Source organism: Macaca nemestrina, chromosome 3, assembly GCF_043159975.1.
Source record: "Macaca nemestrina isolate mMacNem1 chromosome 3, mMacNem.hap1, whole genome shotgun sequence".
NCBI classification, from domain to species: domain Eukaryota; kingdom Metazoa; phylum Chordata; class Mammalia; order Primates; family Cercopithecidae; genus Macaca; species Macaca nemestrina.
Window position 1 is genome coordinate 19543923 of NC_092127.1, and position 27689 is coordinate 19571611.

A 27689-nucleotide genomic window follows, 5' to 3' on the forward strand; every position below is an offset into this window, starting at 1 on the left:
ACACAAAACAAAAGCCAGAGGCTGCCTTCTCACTCCCCCATGGTCATCCACCACACAAAGCAGTAGATCTTCCTTTAAACTGAGCTTCCACTAACTTCAAAGAATCTTCTCTGTAGGAGAACAAGGTGCATAAGACACAGGAGGAAACAGAAATCTAACCACAGGAAAAAAACCTTTAAAAATTCCAACCAAAGCACAGAATTCTCCAAACAAGGGAATTGCTCAGCAACAATCAGGTCAGGCATGAAATCACAGACATTAGGGTGAAGTCAGAGAGCTCACCTTCATGTGGAGACGGAAGACAGCACAGTGATGACACAAAATCTCACAGCAACCACAGTGACAGGAGTGGAGGAAACTGCAGATTTCCCAGGCTGACCTATAGTTACTTGATAAAATGCAATGGACACCATTCCAATGTCTCAAAGGGTGGCTATAATCTTTCAGAGCATGCAAAGCCACTTGTTTCAAAGAGTCAAAGTGTCAGCCGAGTTCTTTATTTCTAAATTTTCTGTTTATTAATGTTTTAATTTCTACAAAATAAGCTTCCTGAATTAACTAATTTGAGTTGTATCTATAATAAAGCTTGTTAATTAAATTTGAGAAAAACTCAATGTTTACCTCATATCCACTGCTAATATGGACCTGGAACTCAGGAGACGTCATTATCACATCATTTCTACAGCCTCTTATCTCATTGGCTAAGTGATCACATGCCAGTCATCGCTGTGAGGTGTTTTTCTTCTTTATCAGATCCCCATCATAGAGGTCACAATAACCTGGGAGAAAAGACAAAGAAAGTTGTATTAAGTTTACATTATTTGCCCAGATGAAAGCAGAAAACCACAGAGTAATGCAAAAAGTATCTCTGTCTCTGAAGGGCCATTATCGCTTCATCTTCTGGAACAAAGGCAGAGACACAGAGGTTTGTATGCGACTGTCTTCCTGGGCTGTCATTCTATAGAATTGCCAAGGTAAGTGTTCCCTTATAGTACAGCTTTCCTTATAAACTTCCAGGCAGTGCTCATGATAAATAGGCTCATAAATTATTAATAAATAATCTAGGCTTGGAGGGTCCTAAGGGAAATTATATTAAAATATCTGATTGTAGGCCAGATGCGATGGCTCGTGCCTATAATCCCAGCACTTTGGGAGGCCAAGGCAGGCAGATCACCTGAGGTCAAGAGTTTGAGACCAGCCTGGCTAACATGGTGAAACCCCATTTCTACTAAAAACAACACACACACAAAAAAAAGAAATATCTGATTGTATGGGATGCTTTTCATCCCAAAGACTTTTCCATCAATCTATAAGTACATATTAAGAACCTATCACTGCTCTTTTTACTGTAAAGATACAGTGTAGCATGCATAACCCTGTATGCAGAGACCTTATAATCCAAAGTGGTAGAAGGGGTAGGGTTGCCAGTGAAAATACAGGAAACTCAGTTAAATTTGAATTTCAAATAAACAATGAATAGGTTTTGGGGCTTTTTATTTGTTTTGTTTTGTTTTTTCAGACACAGTCTCGCTCTGTCCCCCAGGCTGGAATGCAGTGGCACGATCTTGGCTCACTGCAACCTCCTCCTCCTGGTTTCAAGGAATTCTCCTGCCTCAGCCTCCCAAGTAGTTGGGATTACAGGCACGTGCCACCATGCCTGGCTAACTTTGTATTTTTAGTAGAGATGGGGCTCATGCCTGTAATCCCAGCACTTTGGGAGGTCATGTCAGGCAAATCACTTGAGGTCAGGAGTTCGAGACCAGCCTGGGCAACATAGCGAAACCCCGTCTCTACTAAAAAATACAAAAATTAGCCAGGCATGGTGACACATGACTTTATTTATTTTTCTTTTCCTTTTTTTTTTCTTTTTGTAACATTTTTTGTAGAGATGGGATCTCACTATGTTGCCCAGGCTGGTCTCAAATTCCTGGGCTCAAGGGATCCTCTTGCCTTGGCTTCCCAAAATGTTGGGATTACAGGCATGAGTCACTGTGCCCGGCCATAAGCATGACTTTAAACACAGCATGATTGTGTGTTTCTCTCACAATGAGCAGATACTAGCACAAGGGGGCAGAAAGTAAAGAAAGGGCAGATGTCCTCTTGAAAAGTAGGAAGCTGAATAGCTTTGGCTTAAGAAAGATTAAAAACAAGAAGGAAGACTATTACCTAAGCTAATAAAATCAGATCAATAAAAATCTACACCTTGAAGCTGATAATTTTATAAGTAATATAATTGAATAATATTCAAATATTATTGTATGATAGTTCCCAGTAGAACTAAGAGTATCGAGGGAAAAAATTCTGGGATCTAAGATTACAGACTATCAGTTCTTTTATTGATTTAATTGATGATTTACTGCATTTAAGGAAATAATGGGTTTTTTTCCCATAGGTAAAACAGAAGACTAGTAAATTTGCTCTTATTTAGGTGAATATGTAAGCAAGTAAGGAATAGTTAGCATTTTGCTACTGTCTGGGATATTATCACAATGGCTGTATTTAATTTAACAAAAGAATATATATGATTAATAATAGTAGTACGTTTGATGATAGTAAATATTTTAATAAATTTCAGTAATTGCCATAGTTATTAAAGGCAGTCTTTTTTTTTTTTTTTTTTTGAGACAAAGTCTCACCCTGTCACCCAGGCAAGAGTGCAGTGACATGATCTTGGCTCACTACAACCTCCACCCCCCAGGGTTCAAGCGGTTCTTATCCCTTCCAAGTAGCTGGAACTACAGGCACACACTACCATATCTGGCTAATTTTTTGTATTTTTAGTAAGACAGGGTTTACCATGTTGCCCAGGCTGGTCTCGAACTCCTGGCCTCAAGTGATCCACCTGCCTCAGCCTCCCAAAGTGCTGGGATTACAGGCGTGCACCACCATGCATGGCCAAATTTAGTCAACTTTTTAAATACTGGAAGTCTTACTTTTTCTTCATAGAAAATGATTTCTAGTTTTCTAAACTAGAAATAGTAGTATCTTACCTTACATAACATGTTTTCCAAAATCTTGGTGTAATTTCTCTCCTGCTTGTATGTGAAAACTGCCACATTCAACATGAGAGAATAGTTCATGCTCCTGAAAAGAACGTGCAATGGATCAAATTTTCTAGTTTTAATTTTGTTAAAAACTACCAGATATGTTTAATTTCCTTGAAAATGTTTATATGTTAAGCAACATAAAGAGTTTTTTGTATTTATGTTACTTTTACTAAGATATATATATTTTTTGGTCCAGAAACATTGAAATAATGAATACTTTCTTTCAAACTTCTCATATAATAATTATATTGCATTTTATATTTCTTCCTCAATGGACTTCATTTCAGCAATCATTTTAGTAATCCTGATTTAGGTATTGAGAGTCTGGTTTTTAAGAGCCCACTTAGAAATATGTTAAGATTCTCAAACTGCATTGCATGTATTAAAGTTTATAGTACCCAGTGTCAAACATTTTGCTATATTATTATAGTAATATTAAAACTGTTTTGGGTGTGCACATGCACACGTGTGTGTAGGGGTAGGGGGACGTTCTTCAAAGAAGGATAAAACACAGTTACGGGTTGAAATATCTTATAGATAATTGTGTACTTTCCCATCAGGGAAAAGATAAAACTAGCCTAACTATATGTGTTCACTATAAGAGTTGCAGAGATTTCACTGAGGAGGAATATTTTTTTCAAAAGTCACGAAATAATATTATTCCAAAAGGATGTTTATGTAAAATATATGAAAATTTTAAAATACAATAATTCATTCAAAAAGCACTGAAATGTCCATTTTAAGACTCATTTGATAATAATGCTGAGAAAATAAAGATAATTGGAATCTAGAGCTCAATTACATTTTTAAATTAAAATGCAATAGATTTAGGTTCCCAGTAAATAATGGCAAGAGAGTTAAAAATGAACTTTCATTGAATGAATACACTTGGTTTTATGTAATTCCCTATTTTGAATTCGTTTTTTGCCTTGTACTATAAAGCTTAATATGAAATCATAGCTCAAGTCTTTTGGGTTAAAATATTTTTTTTTTTTTAAAAAAAAGAAAAAGTAAACGGCCTCAAATTTACCAGCAGCAAGCAAACAAGAGAAGGGAAGTAGCTTCATGCTGCAAATGTCAATCAATGGAAACAGAACATAAGCTAGAAATTCAGATTTGTTCGTATTTTAAAATATATGTATAAACTTTGCATTACATTTGGCATGTTTGGGGTGGTGCCACATAATCAAATACATCAAAATGTTATAGCGAGCACTATGAATATTCACAATATGTATGATAAATAAATACCATGGAATCCAACAAGACTCCCAACAGATCCTCATTCTCCGAAAACCTTACTAAAGAAAAAAGGTAGGTTGAAGAAATTCTAAGAATGCTGCTAATGTCCTCCAACTTAGAGACAGGGCGACTGAGAGCTGAGTGGAAAGACACAGGAAGATGTTCAATACTAGAGGATCTGGAGGATCTGGAGGATCACACTCCTGGAGGATCTCAGAAAGACAAGAACAGATACTGGAACTTACCATCTTCAGATGGAGAAAACAGATGCTATCAATGGAAACAGGCCCTAGTAGGAGACATTTGTAGGATTTCAGTGAGAAAGCCAAACCCAAATTGTCCAGAACAAGGGTTATAGTTCTCTAATCCTTGAACCCTCAGGTTTCAGAAAAGCAGATAGAACAGACAACCAAGCTGTCAAAATATAACACCTAAATTAACAAATCAAACAACTCACAAAAACAAAAGAATTATAGCAAAGAGAATTTACTCATACTATGTCATAACAGAAACTTCCAGACAAAGCTCTCTGTTAACCGATAACCAAATGAAATGCATGCCATGGAAACAATGGCAACAGACTACAGTTGGAAAAAAAATTAGCTAGTGAATAACATATGAAAAATCCATCATCAAGAAGACATAGGTCGGCAAAGCCTGAGTCCTGTCGTCTCACCTTCCTCCTATACAGCATAAGCTTCACCACTCGCTCCACCTTCTCTACCAACTACCGGTCCCTGGGCTCTGTCCAGGCGCCCAGCTACGGCACCCGGCCGGTCAGCAGCGCGGCCAGTGTCTATGCAAGCACCAGGGGCTCTGGTTCCCGGATCTCCGTGTCCCCCTCCACCAGCCTCCGGGGCGGCATGAGGTCCGGGGGCCTGGCCTCAGGGATGGCCGGGGGTCTGGCAGGAATGGGAGGCATCCAGAACGAGAAGGAGACCATGCAAAGCCTGAACGAATGCCTGGCCTCTTACCTGGACAGAGTGAAGAGCCTGGAGATGGAGAACGGGAAGCTGGAGAGCAAAATCCGGGAGCACCTGGAGAAGAAGGGACCCCAGGTCAGAGACTGGAGCCATTACTTCAAGATCATCAAGGACCTGAGGGCTCAGATCTTCGCAAATACTGTGGACAATGCCCGCATTGTTCTGCAGATTGACAATGCCTGTTTTGCTGCTGATGACTTTAGAGTCAAGTATGAGACAGAGCTGGCCATGCGCCAGTCTGCGGAGAAGGACATCCATGGGCCCCACAAGGTCATTGATGACACCAATGTCACTCGACTGCAGCTGGAGACAGAGATGGAGGCTCTCAAGGAGGAGCTGCTCTTCATGAAGAAGAACCACGAAGAGGAAGTAAAAGGCCTACAAGCCCAGATTGCCAGCTCTGGGTTGATCGTGGAGGTAGATGCCCCCAAATCTCAGGACCTCGCCAAGATCATGGCAGACATCCGGGCCCAATATGACGAACTAGCTCGGAAGAACCGAGAGGAGCTAGACAAGTACTGGTCTCAGCAGACTGAGGAGAGCACCACAGTGGTCACCACACAGGTTGGAGCTGCTGAGACGACGCTCACAGAGCTGAGAGGTACAGTCCAGTCCTTGGAGATCGACCTGGACTCCATGAGAAATCTGAAGGCCAGCTTGGAGAACAGCCTGAGGGAGGTGGAGGCCCACTACGCCCTACAGATGGAGCAGCTCAATGGGATCCTGCTGCACCTGGAGTCAGAGATGGCACAGACCCGGGCAGAGAGACAGCGGCAGGCCCAGGAGTATGAGGCCCTGCTGAACATCAAAGTCAAGCTGGAAGCTGAGATCGCCACCTACCGCCGCCTGCTGGAAGATGGCAAGGAATTCAATCTTGGTGATGCCTTGGACAGCAGCAACTCCATGCAAACCATCCAAAAGACCACCACCCGCCAGATAGTGGATGGCAAAGTGGTGTCTGAGACCAACGACACCAAAGTTCTGAGGCATTAAGCCAGCAGCAGCAGGGTACCCTTTGGGGAGCAGGAAGCCAATAAAAAGTTGAGTTCAAAAAAAAAAAAAGAAGACATAACCCAAAGAAAAGAACTTATTTTTCCCACAAATACTTCACACTACAAAATAATTCGAAAGAAAATGAATTCAATAAAAGAACTCAAAGACGAGATGATAAAACAAATTAGGGAAACTGAAGTGCCAATGGGAAAAAAATGAGAAACAAAAAATTATATTATTATAGATCTAATACATAAATAGAAACAGAAAAAAAAACAAGTTAAAAAATTGAAATTACAGCATGGGAATGTCTTAAAACATGTATAAATGCAGAGAGAAATAGGGACAAAAAGCTTAAAGCAAATGAAAAGAAATTGGTGAATGTAAATGGCAGATAAATGACATCAATCAATCATTGAAAAAGAGGAAAGAAAAGGTATATGGAAAACGAATACAAAAGTATTTCTTTAAAGTTTGAATAAAACTAAATAAAATTTTAAAAATATATCTTCTAATATGAAAGCTGTTGCAGAATAAGCAAACCAGGTATATTCTCATTAAGTTACTAAATTTTAAAGATGAAGTTAGAATTGTTGAAGCATCCAGGCAGTAAAAGCAAATCAACATTAAACGAGAAAGAAAAAAACATTTGGCTTCAGACTTGGCTTTTTGAACAGTAACATTCAAAATCAGAAAGTAATGGAAAATATCCACAAAACTCTCGGGGGAAAAACAGCATGACTTTATATTGTAATAATGATCCAATAATTACTCCAACAGAAAAGCAGTGGGCAAATATAGGTGCGGTGGCTCACACCTGTAATCCCAGCACTTCAGAAGGCCAAGACGGGCAGATCACTTGAGGTCAGGAAGTCGAGACCAGCCTGGCCAACCCCATCTCTACTAAAAATACAAAAATTAATTTGGCATGGTGGTACATGCCTGTAATCCCAGCTACTTGGGAGGCTGAGGCAGGAGAGTCACTTGAACCAGGGAGATGGAGGTTGCAGTGAGCCGATATCAGGCCACTGCAGAGCTAGACTCCGTCTCAAGAAAAGAGAAAGAGAAAAGTAACGGGCAGACATTCCCAAGCATCTAAAACCACTGGGTCTTCTTGAACAAACAATTGAAAAATTGATGAACAAGAGAAAATCCAAGTACACAATTTGAAATTGAAGAACCTTCCTTAAAAAGATTAAGAATTAGCATTAACTATAAAATATAGAAATTAAATAGAATGCTTGGAACATGACAGTACATATAGTAAAAATAGTATAAATGTTCTGAAAATTTCTAACACAGTAAAAATAACCTAAATCAAAATCCGGAGGCTCCAGAAATAGAGAAGGGAAAAATGATCACTTTGTTAATCACTTTAGCTTTCATAATGTATCAGTCTATATTATTAATTTAACTATGTTGTATAATTAAAAAAAGATTCATACTTCATGAATTTTCTAATCTTTTTATTAACCTTAGAATAGTGTTAGAGACTAATACTTCTGGTGAAGAAATCTTTATATCTTTATCCTTTATCTGAAATCAATTAATGCCAGAAATTTCATTTTAACTCTTTTTATTTAATGTACAATTGAACAGATTTTACTTTAAAAGAACGTGATTCCAATGTTATTAAGTATTTCTGTCTCATGCATGAAATACATACATATACATTCATGAGACAAATGGAGAGACAAAGATTCATTTTTCTGCCTGTATATATATTTAGTAAGATTTCTAAAATGACTTCTAATGTTAAAATTTCAATTAGTTTGAGTTGTAGAGTTTGGGGATTTCTTTCTACTTTCTACTTTGAACCTGTCTGCTTTGCTTAAATGTTTTATAATGACCTCGTATTCATGTTATATCAATAAGAGTACCTGCTTTACATTTTTTAAATTAAAATGAACTAAGTTGGGTCCTCAGTCAATATTCTGACCAAAACATGAAGAAAAATATTACTAATCATCTGGACGGGTTCTTCTATACCCAATAGTTAAAATAAATTTGGACTGAGTTTTCTTAAATCATTGTCATGCTTCTTGTAAGTAATGTTATGCATTGGTTACTTTGATGACCAAGAATAAAGCACATAGTTCTTTGTACTGGAATCAGATTTTTCTCTGCAAAAATCCGGTGAGAATTCTCTTGTCAATACAAGGAAATTGAACCCATTGTTAGCATTTGGACCAACAGGCTACCATTCATTGAGCATCAATTTTGGGTTTGCCTGCATAACATGTCAATGAGCTTGATGTTTTAGATCTTCATCATTGATTATTTCCAAACTACTGAAAATGTAACATTATCATTCTCAGATTTTAAAATGAGTAAAAATCAGACTTAGAAAAGTCTAAGGTAATGCAGATAATAAATGGTGAAACCAAGATTCAATACCAAGATCTATTTGCCATAATCGTGATCTTTGGCTAGAATTTTGCAAACTTCACGCCTGTGTGGCTCCGTAGTATAAACAGTTTGCCAAATACAACCTCTGTTCTTTGGACATTAGTAGCCTTGCAACCCTATTTCTTGTTGCTGCCGGTGATACCCACTGTCAGAATAGATCCTATTGTAGTCTCCACTTCTTCCGGCTACTAAACCCTTATTCAAATCATTGTGTAGTGAATTGATTACCAAAGCATAAGTCATGTACCTGCATCTTATTCATATAGAAATGTATGGCTAGCATTTTCAGCTTCTTTAGTAGATGTGAAATCTAAAAATTGCCTAACATACTCTTCTTTAACTTCCCTTACTTACGTTTTTTAATAGCATGTTTCCAAAGTGGTGCTACAGAGCAATTGGAAAAGGATGATTCTTTCAACAAATCATACTAGGTTATATCTATATACAGACACGTGAAAAAATGAACTTAATCTCTACCTCATGGCACACACACACACACAAATGATTCCAGGTGAATTGTAAGTTGAAATTTGAGAACTAAAACAATAAATTTCTAGAAGATAGAATAATATTTTTATGTTCCTGGAGTAGGCAGATATTATTTAAATGAGAACCCCAAACTACTAATCACAGAGTAAAGGACCAATAAAGTACACTACTTTAAAATTTAGAATTTTGTTCGTGAAAAGACATTATTAAGCCACAAAGTATAAAAAGTATAAGAAGTATAGTAAGCCACATCGTATACTTTGCATATGAACACCTTGATCCACAAATATGTTCAACAAGGGATTCATACGCAAAACATATAATGAATTCCTAACACTCAAAAAGTAAAAGACAAACATGCTAATAGAAAATAGACAAAGGATCAGTCAGAATGGCTATTACTAAAAAGTCAAAAAATCACAGATGCTGGCAATGTTGCAGAGAAAAGGGAACACTTATACACTGTTTGTGGGATGGTAAATTAGTTCAACCATTGTGGACATCAGTGTGGCGATTCCTCAAAGACCTAAAAGCAGAACTACCATTCAACCCAGTAATCCCATTACTGGGTATATACCCAAAGGAATATAAATTGTTCTACCATAAAGACACATGCACACATATGTTCATTGCAACACTATTCACAGATTATATTCAAAGACATATAATCGACCTAAATGCTCATTAATGGCAGATGAGATTTTAAAAATATGGTACATATATACCATGGAATACTACGCAGCCATAAAAAAGAATGAGATCCTATCTTTTGCAGGAACATGGATAAAGCCAGTGGCCATTGTTTTTAGCAAACTAACACAGGAACAGAAAACCAAATACTACATGTCCTCACTTATAAGCTAAATGAAGAGAACACATGGACACATAGAGGGGAACAACACACACTGGGGCCTACTTGAGGTAGAGAGTAGGAGAAGGGAGAGGATCAGAAAAAAATAACTATTGGGTACTAGGGTTAGTATCTGGGTGATGAAATAATCTGTACAACAAACCTCCATGACACAAGTTTACCTATGTAACAAACCTGCATATGTACCCCTGAACCCAAAATAAAAGTTTAAAAAACAAATAAAATAAAATAAATAAAATGAGCCAAAGACCTAAATAGTCACTTCACTAAAACACATATCCAAATGACCCATAAACAAAAAACACTCAGTCACATTAGCATGAAGAAAATGCAAATTTAAAAAATGGTAACATACCACTACACACCCAGCAGACTGGCTAAAAATAAAAAGACTAATAATATCAGGTGTTGATGTGGATGCCAAGCAACCAGAACTCTCATCCATTGCTGCTGACAACATACATTTATAAAATCTTTTTGGGAAACTAGTCAGAAGTATCCAGTGCTAGCTAAGCTGAACGTATGCATATTCCATTACCCATATTACCCAGCAATTCTCATCTAATACATACCCAACAGAAATGTGTGTGTGTGTGTGTGTGTATATATGCTCACCAAAAGAAAGATATAGAATTGTGTACAGGAGGACCATTTATAATAAACAAACTTGAAAACAACACAAACTTCATCCACAGGAGAAAAGAGAAATAAGCCATGATATATTCATCTGATAGAAGACTATTCAGCAAAACTATCACTATACCACAACCAGTACAAATGAGTCTCACAAGCATAATGTTAAACAAAGGAAACCAGACACAGAAAAGTGTATGATATATAATGCCATTCACATACAGTTCCAAACAGACAAAACTATTCAGTGGTGTCAGAAGACAGAATAGGTAGCATTTGGGGGGAAGTTAGTTTATATCTTCTAGAGCAGCAGCCCAGCTTCTTTTTTAAAATTTGTTTAACTTTTAATTTTTGTGGGTACATAGCAGGTGTACATATTCATGGGTCATATGAGGTATTTTGATACAGGCATGCAATGCATAATAATCACATCATGTTAAATGGGGTATCCACCACCTCAACCATTGATCCTTTGTGTTCCTAACAATCATATTGTTTATAGTCCTTTAGTTATTTTTAAATATACAGTTAAATTATTTTTGACTATAGTCATCCTGTCACGCTAGCAAATACTAGTTCTTAAGGGTTTCTCTCCTAACTTGTAGGCCTTAATGGGCCTTTACAGACACCTTAATAGGCCTTGCCATCACCTTTGAATCCCATGAGCATTATCCTCTTGCCATACTTCTTTGATGTAAAGTGAGTTCTTTGGTCAGAGACATGTTGTTTGAAATAACTTCATCCAAAGTCCATGTCAGTTATGATTCTTTCAGCTCCAATTAACAGACAACCCAACAAGAATGTGGCATTAACAGAAAGGACATTTATTATCTCATTTAACAAACAGTTAGGCGCTAAGGTTGGTACATAATTGGTTAATTCAACAGCTCACAAAGCTCTTAAGTTGCTTTTTTAGTTGCCTTCATGGTCAAAAACCAGAGTCACATTCAGAAAAGAAAAGCTCTTTATCCTGCAGTATAAGGAAAATTCACCTCTCCAGAGACTTCCTCCCTCATTTTGTTAGCTAGAATTTGGTCTCCTGTCCATTTAAAATAAAATATAACGGTTAAGAGAAAGAACATGAGCTAGCCTGCCTAGGTCCTGCTTCAATCACTTCCTAAATGTGTGGAGGTTTCTTATTTTCCCTGGGAATCAGTTTTCTCTTCTGTAAAATGTGGATAATAATGGTTTCTGGATCACAGAATTAACTGAATTAAAACATGGAAAGCACTTAGATTCATGCCAGGAATCTAAGAATCACAGAGGAAATGTTCACCAATATTTTTATCATCATTACCATCATCATTTTTATTATTATTCCCAAATCATTCTTTGGCAAGGAAAATAGAATCACCATATTAGTTACAGAACCCTATCCTGGGAGTGTGGGACATCCAGTCTCTTCTGAAGAACATGGCAGCTGATACCTGCATAAATCTTAGTGCCAATCATAAAATAGGTCACATATAGCACAGCCCTATTATCATTTGCGTGGTGAAAACTTCACAAGCAATCATACTACACTACCTGTATCCATTATTCAGTTAAATGTCTAATGTAAATAAGTTAATTGCTCTTCAACGTTAGAAGAGAGAGGTTAATATTAATAAAGCCTTAGGACAAAATGTCTGACAAACACACACACAGTGTATAACATAATATCACACACTCGAGGAATGTGAAGTCAATAATCAGACTATTCACCAGGCAAAAAACTCTGACCTCATTTTCCACCCCCATCATTGACAGAATTTTTTTGTTTTAAGTAGCATAGTCTCCACATTTCAAGTCTCTAATAAAATAGTTTCTAGCACACTACGAACCTATGCATCCCTTGCCCAAAAATTTATCTCCAGTTTCACTGGACCATCTGTGAAAGAAGTACAGTATTCTGTTGTCTCATTGTCTTCCCTTACCTGATAGTCATCAGTAAGAAAATAGTAGTTTTCTTTCCCAAAACAGTGGTTTCGAGAGAGGATTATTGACAGGACAAAATTTATACTGCCTGAGGTCATGTTTATGCAGTGCATAACAATAGGCTGATAAATGATCTGGTGTTTCAGGTCACTTTCAAGATTCAGTTGGATCATTGTGAAATTGAAGTAAGGATTGTGCAGGTTTCACACAAAACAAAAGTCAATGAAAAATTCAACTCACTGATAATGCACAGAAATAGACATACGTCCACATGGGTCTGTTTCTGTGTTCTCTTCCTTACTTCTGTAGAGAAGATGTGCTATATCTCCTAATGACTTAGTTGAGGCAAAATGTCAATAAAAATAATCGTATGTATCAATAACAATGCACTAAGATTAAGCTCTTGTTACGTGTCAATCCCTGCTTTAATTGCTTTATATCATGTCACTTCAATCCAGTCAGCAAATTGTAAAGTAGATATTCCTATCAGCCCATTTTACAGATATATCAGAGGAAAATACAGTGCCTTGCACAAAATCACTCAGCAAGTTAGGAACAGTACCAGAGTTTAGAGCCCAGGACTTTCCTCCACTCCCAACTATGTCCCCCAAAATGAGAAAGGCTACAGTGATATAAATTGGACTTGTTTACTGTACTGTCCAGTCCCAACCTCATGCTTAAGACATATGGTTTTGAGGCTTTAATATTATTATATTGATGATGACTCTTTACTAAGATAGATTTTATGCACCATTGATCCACAACATTTCTAGACTAAAAGTTGTAGTATTATTAATGCAAGTATCATTTTCAAACAATTATCCATTTTCTACAGTTTGCATAATAGATGTAGATATGCAATTTACATTTATATGATAACAGCTATTAAAAAGTCCTTGTTCAAAATCATGTTGTCCATATATTTTATTAAGATGAAATGTTTTCTACATGGCATTTTCAACTCAGATGGAATATCCTATCCCTGAAAGTCAAACCTGAGATTACTTTTTATATCACACTTCTAACAATGACCTCAAATCTTATGCTTTAAAAATATTTTCCATTATTTGTCTCAAAACATGTAATAATGATTAGAGAACATTTACTAGTTAGGTGCCAACAAATACCTGTTGAGAGACTACTTTTGGCTAAACACTGTACTAGGCACTGGAGAAAGAATGAATAAAAAGAAAAGTCCTTGTTCTCATGGAGCTTTTATTCTGATAGGAATTACAGACTAATAAAAGAAGTAAACAAATAAATGAATCAATTAGATATTATAAGTGCTGCCATGATCATGATTAGGGGTCAATAGGGAGATGAGAAACATAGGTTGTATGGACAGAAAAGACCATTCTGACAAAAACAATATTAGATGAGAAGATACTGGCCATGTTCAAAGCAAGAGGGAGTTCTAAGGGGAAGAAAGAGTGTGTACCAAGATCACAGGCAGAAGAGAAGGATGTGCTTTTAAGATGACCGATGTGTTTGGAATGCGGCAGGAGAGCACATGGATGAGCATAATTGAGCTAATGATAGCAATAGATATCATCACTATAACTTGACTTATCTTTACTCTTCTCATTATTCTATTTATCCATATTCTGCTGTCCTGAAGTGCTGATATGAGTCAGTCACTACGCTCCAGTTCTCTGTCTAGGGGCTAAGCTATAAATGCCATTCTTCATGAGACATACGTTGCAAATTCACCATACACAAAGCAATGTGGCAGCCACTCAGGACACAAAGGTGAGCATGATTTTGCACCAGCCCTTGTATAGGTCAAGTGTCATCTGCAGACTAAAAAAGCTAATAAACACAGACTTAGGTGATGAGCATTTACAGCACACATGTTCACGCAGAGAAGGGCCGTAAAAGCATGGAACACTAACTCAGGAGGCTCATCTTCCTTTCTGAGCTGTGCATCTGGGGCATCCTCCATGTCTTTCCCTTTAATATCCCTCTGACCTAACTTAGGAGCACCGGTTGGATCTGCCTACAACTTCCAACTCATTTTCCAAAGAGAAATCTGTCAGTATGCACATGCTTGCTTTTAGTGTGATCTCTGATAGGGCTGAAAATCTTTCTAAACAAATCTTGGCATCTCTTGCTCTCATAGTTTCAGCAAGTTAATTATTCTTCTGTAAGATGCTGTTTCCTGGGATTCAGTGAGCTGACATGCCTTCATGTTAATTTATTCAAGGCTAAACAGTTACATTGATTAGACAACTCAACAGCACCAGGTCATGATGCCTATGGAGTTGCTCTCTTTGAATTTCAATGCAGTTAAATGACAGAGAAGTGAGGCTTGTATGCCTCTGCCATCACCTTTGTGAAAGTCCAATAGACTTTTTTAATGTTCTTGTTAGGAATGGGTGTTGTTTCAATGTAATACTCTGAAGAGGATCCTCTTAATAAATTTCAGTAATACCAAACCTTAGGAGGAACAAGCTGATCATGCAGAGCAACGTAGACCCTTTCAGGGTAAGAGTTCTGTATATAATGAAGAGTATTCCATTGAAAGTAGCATTTTGAAGAATGGTGGTAGTGTGATGCACACCTAGGAACTGACACAGGAAAAGTGCTACAGTGAATGACTGGCATTTCTGCATGAGCTGCAAATAGAGTGATAGAATGCATTGAAGCAAACTATAGAACAGAGCATAGTACAGAGGAGCTGAAGAAGATGACAAGGTTATTGATTAGCAAACAGCCCAACTTGCCACACTGTTTAAGCACAGTGACCACCTTTCTAACTCTTCATTATTTAAACCTCAGATTACACCTCAAGACAGTTTTGTCATCTGCTTATGTACACCTTTGAAGACCACAGAGAACTTCAAAATACCACTCCAGAGAAATTCACTAGGACTTCTGACTAGTGAGGGATTTTCATAGAACAGAAAAGATGTGCGAGAAGATGCCTAAAGAAGAAATAATTAGAACTCTAATATCTAATGTTCCACTTCCAATAGTTGCTTGCAGTAATTTTTGCTGTTATTCCTTTCCATTACCTCAAACCTTCTTCAAAATCTGCTATTATCATCAGTTTCGGTTAGTGATGCACTAGAGAAATAAAGGAAGTAAGAAATTGGTCTTTATTGCATAGCAAAGGGGATAACAGAGTTTCTAATAACCAGATATCATGAGAATTCCATCACAAGACAGCACTAGGTGCTAAACCATCAGAAACCACCCCCATGATCCAATTACCTCCCGCCAGGTTTCACTTTCAATACTGGGGATTACAATTCAACATGTGATTTGGGTGGGGACGCAAATCCAAGCCATATCATTCCAACCCATATTGTCCCAAATCTCACATCTTTCTCATATTTCAAAACACATTCACGCCTTCCTAACAATTCCCCAAAGTCTTAACTCATTCCAGCATTAACTCAGAAGTCCAAGTCCAGAGTCTCATCTGAGACAAGGCACTTTCACCTATCAGTCTCTAAAATCAAAAACAAGTTCATTACTTCCAAGATACAATGGGGGTACAGGCACTAGGTAAATGGTTCCATTCCAAAAGGGGGAAATTGGCCAAAATGAAGGTGTTACAGGCCCCATGAAAGTCCAAAACCCAGTAGGGCAGTCATTAAATCTCAAAGCTCCAAAATAATCTGCTTTGACTCCATGTCTCACTTCCAGGCAGCACTGATGCAACGAGTGGGCTCTCAAGGCCTTGGGCAGCCCCATCCCTGTGACTCTGCAGGTTACAGCCCCTGTGGCTGCTTTCATGGGCTGGCATTGAGTGCCTGTGGCTTTTCCAGGCTCACAGTGCAAGCTGTCTGTGGATCTACCATTCTGGGGTCTGGAGGACAATGGTCCTCTTCTCACAGCTCCACTAGGCAGTGCCCCAGTAGAATCTCTGTGTGGGAGTCCCACCCCACATTTTCCCTTTGCACTTGCCTAGCAGAGGTTCTCCATGAGGGTTCTTCCCCACTGCAGCAGACTTCTAACTGGACATCCAGGCATTCCCATACATCCTCTGAAATCCAGGTGGACGCTCCCAAGCCTTAACTCTTTCCCTCTGTGCACGTGCAGGCTTAACACCATGTGGAAGCCACTAAGGCTTAAGGCTTGCACCCTCTGAAGCAATGGCCAGAGCTGTACCATGACCCCTTTTAGCCATGGCTGGAGTGGGAGCAGCTGGGAAGCAGGATACCATGTCCCAAGGCTGTACACAGCAGCAGGGCCCTGGGCCTGGCCCATGAAACCATTTTTCCCTCAAAGTTTCCAGGCTTGTGATGAGAGGGGCTGCCATGAAGGTCTCTAAAATGTCTTGGAGACATATTCCCCATTGTCTTGGCTATTAAACTTCAGCTCCTCTTTGTTTAGGCAAATTTCTGTAGCTTTCTTAAATTTTACCCCAGAAAATGGTTTTTTCTTTATTACAATATGACCAGGCTACAAATTTTCCAAACTTATAGGCTCTGCTTCCCTTTTAAATATAAGTTCCAGTTTCACATAATCTCTTTGCTCATGAATATAATCATATGCTGTTAGAAGCAGCCAGGACATTTCTTGAGCACTTTGCTGCTTAGAAATTTCTTCTTCCAGATACCCTAAATCATCTCTCTCAACTTCAAAGTTCCACAGATCTTAGAGCAGGAGGACAATGCTGACAGTCTCTTTGCTAAAACATGGCAAGCATGACCTTTACTCCAGTTCCCAGTAAGTTCCTCATCTCCATCTGAGAGCACCTCAGCCCAGACTTCATTGTCCATGTCACTATTAGCATTTTGGTCACACTCATTTAGCAAGTCTCTATGAAGTTCCAAACTTTTCCACATCTTCCTGTCTTCTTCTGAGCCCTCCAAACTGTTCCAACCACTGTCCATTACCCAGTTCCGAAGTTGCTTCCACATTTTCAGGTATTTTATAACAATGCCCCACTTCTCTGGTCCCACTTTTCTGTATTCGCTCATTCTTGCATTGCTATAAAGAACTATGTGAGGCTAGGTAATTTGTAAAGAAGAGACATTTAATTGGCTAATGGTTCTTTAGGTTGTACAGGAAGCATGGCTAGGAAGGCCTCAGGAAACTTACAATTATGGTGGAAGCGAAGAGGAAGAAAATACATCTTCAGGTGGCCAGCAGGAGAGAGAGAGACAGAAAGAGAGAGCACACACTTGCAAAGGGGAGGGGCTACACACTTTCAAGCAACCAGATCTTGTGAGAACTCCATCACAAGACAGCACTAGGATGATGATGCTAAACCATTAGAAACCACCCCCATAATCTAATCACCTCCCACCAGGCTCCACTTTCAACACTGGGGATTACAATTCAACATGAGATTTAGGTGGGAGCACAAATCAAAACCGTATCAAACAGTTTGCACATAGGAAACTCAGAGAATTCATTAGAAGAGGAGATCAGCAAACAATACCAAGAAAATGGAAACTCCCAGCAGTACTGGGAGATAATAAGAATCACCACGTTTTTTACAATGCAAAGGGTAGAGGCTTAACCATTCTATCAGATACTAAAGGAAAGAGGACTCAAGAAAGTTGAAGGATGTGGGGTCACTCAGGTTACAGATGATTGGTTTATCTACATGCATTAGGTACAAATTTCAGTCCATATATTAAAGCAATTATTTTCTTTTATAACAACTTAGTTTCTGTTGCAAACTTTGACTTTGTGGTGGAAAATTAATATCACTGCTTTCCAGGATGCATATGAGTTTCCAGTGAATATGGAATACCTGTGAAACAGAGGAAAACCTTCTCCTGGTCTTGTTCATCCTGTTTCCATGTTGGCTGCCAAAGAGGAAGGCCTTTTCTCTCCTGGTCTCTTTCATGGTTCAAAGAGGAAACTAAATCCTGTTGCAGTGGCCCCTTCTATCTGGTTCATTAGATTTGCTTAATTTAGTGCCTTCTGCAAATGTACCACTACTTCCTTCCCCGCATTGGAATATGGAGGACCTCTGTAAGTCCAACATATGATGCAGTGCTAAGTGTTCCATGTCTCTGGGTAATTCTGGTGTGCAGGGGGCCTTACTTTCCCCAACCCTGGCATGGGAGAAAAGGATGCAAACAGGAACCTTACTCTTATATCATCAACTTTCCCTTTGGGCCTGAGATTTTTACAACATAAAAGTCAATACCTTTGAAACCCAAAAGCTTTTCTTCGCTGTTTTGTAGAATCATAGACTTCCGAGGCAAGGATTGACAATTGGCTGAAAAGACAGAAGGACAGGAGGGAGAACCAAAAGAAAAGTGGAAATATTCATATTTTGTAAAAGTCATGTCCCTTTACATAAGGAAATGTTTTTGTTTTTTGGTTTTTGTTTTTGTTTTGTTTTGTTTTGTTTTGTTTTTGTAAAAGACAAAGGGTTTATAAGATCCAAAGAGAAACCAGAGTATGAGGAAATGTTATTGGCTACTCATTAAGCAATTAGTTTGTCCCACAAAAAAGGCGCTATCCTTGCAAGGCTCTTGCTTCTTCCTTGTGACTGTAGAAAGCATGCCAACAGTTCACAGTCTGCTCATTTGATTGTTCCTGAGTCTCAACCCAATCTCTGAGTCTATAAAATCTACCTTCCTGGAACATTCAGTCTTTCAAGTTCTTAATGAGTAATAAGTAAACATAGTGATTCCTGAATAGGCTTAATTTAAAATGAAATTAGTTGGCTAGTTTTAGCATTCATTTATTTATCCAGATATTGATTACCTACTTTCTGCAATATGCTAAGGAAACAACACTGAAAAAAAAAAAAAAACAAAAAAAAAACAAAAAAAAAAACAAAGCCTTGTATATACATTCCAGGGAAAGAAACAGAAAATATACAAATGAACAAGTTAACCTCCCTACTCGATCACCCTTACCCTTCTAATCCACTAGGAGAATTTTCAATTAACACTAGAGTCCGCTACATTTTAAGTAAGCTGATTTTAACTAATAAAAACAAGTTCATGTATGTTCCTGACAGCACCATGACAAGTATTTCCTCACCTCTCTTAGCATCTTCACCTTCTGCAATCTATTTGCTTGGGATGGCATTGCAGGAATTGCAGCATTCTCCAAAAGATAATATCTGTCCCAAAGTTATATGGCTAGCTGTCTTTTTAAGAAAGGCAGGTCTTTCAACTGACTCCTAACTCTTTTAGATAATAAAATTCCTGATAATAGAAATGCCTTTTTCCCATTTCTCAAAACTACATGTTAACAAAAGGTCACAAGCTGGCTCCAGTTCCCTGTGTACTTTGCAAGGTAATATAGTTCTGAAAAGAAAAGCTTAATGTAAAGGTCAAGATACAAAATCTATTTTTCCTGACTATAAACTATTGAACACTTCCTGAGATTCATGAGCCATGCTTTAGTAGCCTGGATAGTACCAACATTCCTTTAAACTAATGAGAATTTTTAAGTATGAGAAAATATGCGAGAAAATAAAACAAAACTAACTACACAAAAGTGTACTGAAGGCTGTATGGATTCAAGTCTCTGAAATTGACTTATGTCCAACACCTCATTTCATAAACATACTCATACATGAAACCAAATACAGTTTACATGGCTTTGTGTAATAAAGGTATTTAAATAAAATTTTGTTAAGATTTTTCCAACAAAGGTGACTCTAAATTTGAATGAATTATAGCATCAAAAATGAATTACATTTTAAAGTCAGAGTATGTTTCCCGTAAGAAAACACATTCCTGGGGAATTGAGATGAAAATGTTTTAAAAAGACCACAGTAAGATGACATGGCCCTGGGAACTCTGTTTAGAAAGACCATAGACCAGCACTCTGGCTGCTCACATCCACTTTTGGGCATCATGAAACTTGAATAATTCTACCCATCCTAAATGAGGGCTCCCTCAGCCAGTGACCTCACGCACCTAAAAGCCTTACTATTGCCTGGAAATCTCCTGGTTCCCCTTCCCAATATTTTTTACTTTAAATGGAATTCTGACTTTCAAACAGATTCTTCCCATTTTCTCTTTTGTCAGAATATTTCAATAGCTCTTAGAGCTGGTTACACATTTCTTTAATCAATCATTATTATTTATCACTCAACAAACACTTTTCTCCTTTTGTAAATTCTTTAATTAAAAACTAAAGGTATTTTGTTTTCTTCACGTGTGAATTAATCATGCAAAAGCATGGCAAGTAGCCTAAGAAGTTTCATCTTTCTTAACTTTTACCATTTTGGGGGAAATTGTGACAAAGAAGGAACAAGGAGTGGTGTGATTTATGGAAACATAAAACAAGGACAATAAAACTGCCCTAGATGGATAGGAAACTTTCTCTCTAGGAAACGGAGCCATCTCCTATGAAGTACCTTGCTTACAAATGTAATTTCACGGGTTAGGGGTGTGTGAGATGGGGAGGTGGGTTTGGTTGTTTTTGTTTGTTTTACAAATATTGGAATGCTCTAAGACTTCTTCTCCTCAATTTTCACAACCTCTAAAAAATACTGAAAAAGCTAATAACTTATTAAATAAGTTTTCGGTGCCACAAAGAAATAGCACTAAAACATAAATTTAATTTTCTCAGCAAAGCAATCTTTACTTCTATAGAAGGGTACGACTCACGAATGGAGAAATGGCAAGAGCACACCTGAACAAGGGAGGGGAAGGGGTTCTTATCCCTGATGCAGGTAGCTCCTACTGCTGTGTCACTCCCCTATTGGCTAGGGTTGGACCACACAGTCTAAGCTAATTCCAATTGGCTATTTTAAAGAGAGCAGGGGTACAAGTCAGAGTGGCGGGGTGAGTAGTTTGGCAGGAACGACAGTTACAAAACAGGTGACTCAGGATGACTCAGGTCAGAGCAAGTGACCAGGGATGACTCAGGACGGAGCAGGTGATAGAGGCTAGGAGGGGGTTGTTTACTGAAACTAGAGGCAAGAAGGTGAAGAGAACCAGGAACTTAAACTTTAAAATGGAGAACAGGGAATAAGAGAGCTGAACATACTGACATACTGATTCTTTGAAGAGAAACTTGGAGTTCACTATACTTAACATAACATTTTTAAGTAGATCCCCTTTGCTTAGTTTTAGCTCTATAGAGTAGAATAAAATGAATATAATGAAACTTCTTTTTAAATTATACATTATATATAAAGATATATATCAACTATGTAAAAAATAGCCATTTATCATAGAACCTAAATAAGTAAAAAACAATTATACAAATTTATTTTTCTATCCACCTAATTGAAAGTCAAAAATTAAATTAAATATCTGTTTTATTTCTTATTAAAAACTAGGGTTCATCCAAGCCATTAGATAAAGGGTTGTTCGGCAGTTTAATATCTGTGTGTTAAAATAATAAAATATATATTGTAGCTGATGGCTTCAATAACAATAACAAATCTAGATTTTTGTTGTCATTGTTACATCCATGGGACAAGAATTTATTCACTTATGTATCCTCAGTAGCAAAATTTGAAAAAAAAAAAAAAATGCCTAGCACTTAGTAGAGCAAAATAAATATTAGTTTAGTGAATAAATTTGTACTCTGAATTTAAGTACTTTGGTCCTTTCCTAAGATTTGCCCAAAGCAGAACTCAAGATGGTCAAATTTAACCATCCCTGCTACCAACTTTGTAACCAAGTCTCAGCACTGCAAATATTTCCAAACTGTATCTAAATTGCAGGACACTTTATTCTAGTTTGCTAGAGTTGGTGCTTAAATAGAAAAAAACAGCTCCTTTCTGGATTACTAATTATTTTATGAATCTAGAATTTAATTTTGAATTGGCCATGGTAGAGGGATAAGAAAAGATAGTAGAGCTGGCCGGGCGCGGTGGCTCACACCTGTAATCCCAGCACTTTGGGAGGCCGAGGCGGGCAGATCACGAGGTCAGGAGATCGAGACCGTCCTGGCAAACACGGTGAAACCCCGTCTCTACTAAAAATACAAAAAATTAGTCGGGCGTGGTGGAGGGCACCTGTAGTCCCAGCTACTCGGTAGGCTGAGGCAGGAGAATGGCGTGAACCCGGGAGGCGGAGCTTGCAGTGAGCCGAGATCACGCCACCTTACTCCAGCCTGGGAGACAAAGTGAGACTCGTCAAAAAAAAAAAAAAAAAAGAAAGAAAGAAAAAAAAGAAAAGATAGTAGCGCTAAATAATAATTCACGGAAATAAATTGCTTCCTTCGGTGTTAATTGTATGAACATCGACACACATTATCCTAGGAGAGCTAGAAATAGAAAAAGTAAACAGTAACCTAGCTGGACATGGAGACTGAAAAAATTCCCATTTACTTGTATATATGTAAGGTACCAAAAATAACAAACTCATTCAGAGGCTTTCGTTTTGCAGGAAAGGAGGGAAGAAAGATTGAAAGACAGGCAGGAAGGAAGTTTAACTATTCATTGTTTTCTCAATGTTTTCATGATTGCTATGACCGATAATTGTATGTGGTGATAGCCCGGATATTGCATGAGCCTGGTGGTTGGGTCCTACACACAGCAGGTATAATAATCAATATAACTTGTTTTGACTCGTTGATACATAAAGCCATTAAGCTTCCACAAACTCCAAAAAATTCATGAGAAAGCAGAAGACTGAAGCAAGTTTAACTTACAGAAGTATGAGTTGAAAATTCACTAAAATATCAGTTCAGGTACTTCCATGAAGCAGATATTAAACCCAAATGGTTCCAAGTTTTTTAATAATGAAATTAACCTTTCAACAAATTTTCCCTGAAAGTACGTATTTCATCAACAGATTTGAAAAATAACAATTATTATTTTTATAAAAGACAAATTTAACTAAGGGAGTTTTCATTCTAATATTTCACAAACATATTATTACTTAAATTATCATATCCAAAAACTAGTTGCCTTAGATACTATGGTATCTAAGGTGTTTAAATGTGTTTCACTCATTTAGAGAACTAACTTCTATGCTCTTTGAAATTTTTTAAGAGAAAAGTTGAGTATTACAACAGTAAAAGAACTGACAGACCAAAGTCATTATTGCTTTCAAAAAGGTTACAAAAGTGCAGCTGATTATGAAAAGAAGAAAATATTATATCAGAAAAACAACAAAGACTAGATACTGTTAATTGCTTCTTTGAAATGGGCAAAAAGAATCTAAAAAATGAATGAATTGGGGATATGTTTTTAAAAATCAGTAAATCCATCACTTTATTTTTACTGTGAATATGTGTACTTATTGTATAATGAAGGTTTGACTTTTTATATAATTATATATGATGACAACAAAATTGCAATAAACAGAGAAAATAAACATACCCTTTGAGTGAGACATATTGTTATGTACTACATGAAGGATAAATAAATTGAAGAATATTCAACCATTCCTTCTAGGTGAGGAGGTGTCACTGCAATAGTGCCATAAAATAGATAATGTTATTTCCCATGTTAAAATAAGGATATTTTTATGTTATACTTTTAAAATAACTTGGCAGTTAGAACATCTTTTAAAGGTAGTTTTTCTAATAGTAATATTTTAAGACTACTAAACTAGGACAATCACAGAATATTATTGGTTTGTTTAATTGATTTTACTCCTTCCCAAAAATAATTTGGAACAACATATAAACTATGGTTTAAAAAGGTTTATAAGGCCGGGCGCGGTGGCTCACGCTTGTAATCCCAGCACTTTGGGAGGCCGAGGCGGGCAGATCACGAGGTCAGGAGATCGAGACCACGGTGAAACCCTGTCTCTACTAAAAATACAAAAAAAAATTAGCTGGGCACGGTGGCGGGCTCCTGTAGTCCCAGCTACTCAGGAGGCTGAGGCAGGGGAATGGCGTGAACCCCGGAGGCAAAGCTTGCAGTGAGCCGAGGTCGAGATCAGGCCACTGCACTCCAGCCTAGGCTACAGAGCGAGACTCTGTCCCAGAAAAAAAAAAAAAAAAAAAAAGGTTTATAAATTGCAATATTATTTCAGAACCATAGAAATAAAATGTAAGTGTGTAAATATTACTGAGTTCTTATAACCTGAAAGAAAGAAACTTAGCAACAGATTCTTCAGGAAAGACAAGTTTTTTACCTGTAACCAAATTCTAAAGGAATGGCTCATGTGAGGATTTATACAAAGTACATTAAATAATGTAATAGACGGCGTCAGAGTAAATGAAGGAGCAAATTTCTGCCTCTTTCTTGTTGCCACCTCCATAAAAACTGAGGACATCCCATTATGCTGAAGCTCAGGGAGGGGAGCTACAAAGGGCAAAGCTAATAACCAGGAACATTGCTTTTCAGCCATCGAATCTGACTCAAGGACACCACTGAAAGCACACTGAGGATGAGATGTCAATTACTGTCCCAAGGTGACTTTTTCTAATAGATGCTTCTTTCAAAGGGGCATTTTAAAAGGTCTGAAATAGGGCAATTTGGGTTCACACTCTCAGATGACACTGTAGTAAATTTCTCCATTGGGCTCAAGGGCAGACCTGCATGCTGTAGATACCATAGGAAGCTTAACCAGTACTTTTGCCCTGAGGGTACCCACCCCATCCCTGCATAGGACACTAAGCAAGGGTGAACCAGCAGGAAAGCCAGAATTTTCTTTAGGTACTATTGATTTACACTTTAAGAAATTTTACTTTGTACAAGAATAGAAACCCATGCTTGCAAGAACTAGCAATGCAATTTTGGTTCAACAAAATGCTTCATTTTCACAATTTCTTTATATTCAAAAACATGAAGCTTAATAAAAATGTTTATAGTCACAAAATTAATAACCAAATTTGTCCTATATTATTTAGAGGATTATGGTTAGGGTTAAGTTTAGAAAAAAAGAATTAGGGTTTTTTCCAAGGGTAGGATAGAGATCAGGATTACTTTAAAGTCATATTCCAGTTTATTTTTCTTTCTAATTTTATGTCTAAGATTTTTCTCCTGTTATGAATAAGCCATATAATTTCCAATTCTATATTAAGGGGTTCTTAAGCATACAGGAGTTTACAAATTCAGGCAAAAGGAGATTGGAATTTAGATAATTTAGATTTATGACGTTACCTTTTCATTTCATCTTCTGCATCCTTGAGTAGAAATCAAACATCTCAACTCAATTGCATAGATTTCACAGGTTGTAAAAGGATGAAGACAGCAAAACAAGACTGAAATTTCCAAGCAGCTAAAGGCTCATATTATAGGCTTAGCTACTGACCAATCAAAGACCATCAAAGGAGGTTAACAGCACCTTCTAAAAACTAGGGATGAGTCAGTGAAGACGTGGCAGCAGCTGCAGTGCCACTGAACAAGATTTTCTTCTGTAATAAGGCTCAGTTTTGTCTTATCTGATGCTCCTCAACTGCATTCAACTGCATTTACTTACTTCAGCAAAATCTTCCAAATATTCAGAAACTCTTTTCTTCTGTCTTTCAAGTAAGTAAATAAACGGGAGTCAAAATAAGCTGGATGAAGCTACTATGGGTTGCCTGACATTTTTACCAAGGCAAGTAACTGCTAAGCTGAACATTCATGACCATATGACTTAATCAGAAACTAACTTTATTCTTTATCCCACTGCTCTTTAAACTCTCTCTGTGCGCCAGCTCTCTCCCTGCCTCTGCATGAATTCTCTGATAAAGTCCATAACTTCTTCAATCACGATTCAATACTCAAAAACCTCTATTTACCTTCAATCGTAAGAATAGTAATAAATACATACAACTTAGTCCAATGTTTTTCAAAATTTTACCTAATGTAAAATTCACCTCGCCTCTACTAGGTTAGACAAGCTCAGAAGGTTGTAATGGGGTACATTTTAGCTTCTTTTTCTGTTTCCCCACCTCACTGCCTCTTCTCCCCGCTGATTTTCTAGCTCTGACATGGGTCCCTCCAGGCGTGGAGAAGATTAAGGAAGAAAAGTCAAGGTCGGCACCAGTACAATCTGGAGCTGGTTTTTCCTGGTATTTGCAGATGTCTCCAGCCACCTCTCGCTGGGAGGGATGACCAAAACCGACTCCTTTCCTTGGATGGCTTGTGTGGGTGCTTCAGTCTCGCCGGAGAACAACCAAGGAGACTTATCTAGACAGCAGCAACAGATTTTTCTCAGATAGGCTGCTCCTGTGCGGTCCTTCCAGCGGTACTGCGGGGACCTCTTCCACAGAATTTGAACGGCCCCAGAACAGCTCTCTCGTTTGGGGCTCACCTCTGGCCCACAAGGAACACTCCAATGCATGCTCGCCCCCACCACTGGCACCCAATTCATCTGCCTTAGAAGGATCAGAGCCAAGGCCTCCTGCCTTTAGTCCTCAGATGTATACCTAGCTTCTCTGATTTCCCTAAAAGCTGATTTATTCCCCATCTCAGTGCTTCAGGAAGGCTGGTTGGTGCTCTTTCTCTGATCCTCCAGCGCCCTCTACTGGGCCTTCACTTACCCAACATCTTCACAATCAGGTAAAGACGCCTTCTTTCAGAGAGCACTCATACACAGTGGCTGTTTTCCTGACCCAACCCTCGCTGGTACATTCTTATGTAGGTGGCGCTACAGGAATAAATCTGTTAGATCCTGTAACTTGTCCCTGAGGCTAACTGGAAAAGAAGTGAGGTTCCACAAAGAAGGAGAAAACAGACACTGAGGTCTGCTTGAGGGGTGAGGGTGGGAAGAGGGAGAGGAACAGAAAAGACAGTATTAGGTACTGAGCTTAATATCTGGGTGATGTGATAATCTGTACAACAAACCCCCATGACATAATTTTAACCATGTAACAAACCTTCACATGTGCCCCCAAACCTGAAATAATTTTTTTCAAGTGAGGTTCCCTATAATGTGTCCCTTAACTGTCCAAAAATAAATCTCAATGGGCATCTAAGCTGTCAGCCATGGCATCAATAGTAAGGGACAGTTCCAGTGGCATCTCCTCTGACATATTTGAAGTATATAATTGGAATGCCATGTGCTAGCTCCATTATCTCTTCTGGTCAAGGGGAAATATCCTCGATGTATTTTGCAGAGTTCAGTAAATCTATCAGGATAGGGGTCTTCCTGGGAAGTAGCTCCAGTTACCTCTACAAAGACTAACTGAAACCCTTCCAAAAGCAGTTGGTTTTCACTGGAAGATCTCCGTCAGCGTGCCTGACGACTTGGTGCATCCTACTAATCCAAGATATAAACTTGTGCATGATGGGTAAATGTATCCAATACTACAAATTTATCTTCTAGA

General features: G+C 38.0%; 2 long non-coding RNA genes and 1 pseudogene across 11 annotated transcripts in view; 2 read left to right on the forward strand and 1 right to left on the reverse strand.

The window, feature by feature from the left end:
* LOC105466684 (uncharacterized) overlaps positions 1 to 26480 on the forward strand; it is a 50357-nt gene extending 23877 nt beyond the window's left edge. Inside the window, exons 3-4 of one of the 2 annotated variants that reach the window (XR_011620824.1) lie at positions 881 to 974; positions 26345 to 26480. This is a non-coding gene — a long non-coding RNA (uncharacterized lncRNA). Of the gene's footprint in view, positions 1 to 880; positions 975 to 24777; positions 24852 to 26344 lie in introns of those variants that run through there. The other variant, XR_011620825.1, reaches the window with a different exon arrangement.
* LOC105466685 (uncharacterized) overlaps positions 1 to 27411 on the reverse strand; it is a 114032-nt gene extending 86621 nt beyond the window's left edge. For 6 of the 9 annotated variants that reach the window (XR_011620819.1, XR_011620820.1, XR_011620822.1 and 3 more), the window contains exons 1-3: positions 25537 to 26378; positions 2991 to 3084; positions 622 to 779 (exon numbers count right to left, since the gene is read on the reverse strand). This is a non-coding gene — a long non-coding RNA (uncharacterized lncRNA). Of the gene's footprint in view, positions 1 to 621; positions 780 to 2990; positions 3085 to 18699; positions 18772 to 25536; positions 26379 to 26903 lie in introns of those variants that run through there. The other 3 variants (XR_011620816.1, XR_011620823.1, XR_011620821.1) reach the window with 3 other exon arrangements.
* On the forward strand, positions 5138 to 6265 carry LOC105466760 (keratin, type I cytoskeletal 18 pseudogene; annotated as a pseudogene).
* Positions 27412 to 27689: the final 278 nt, after the last annotated feature.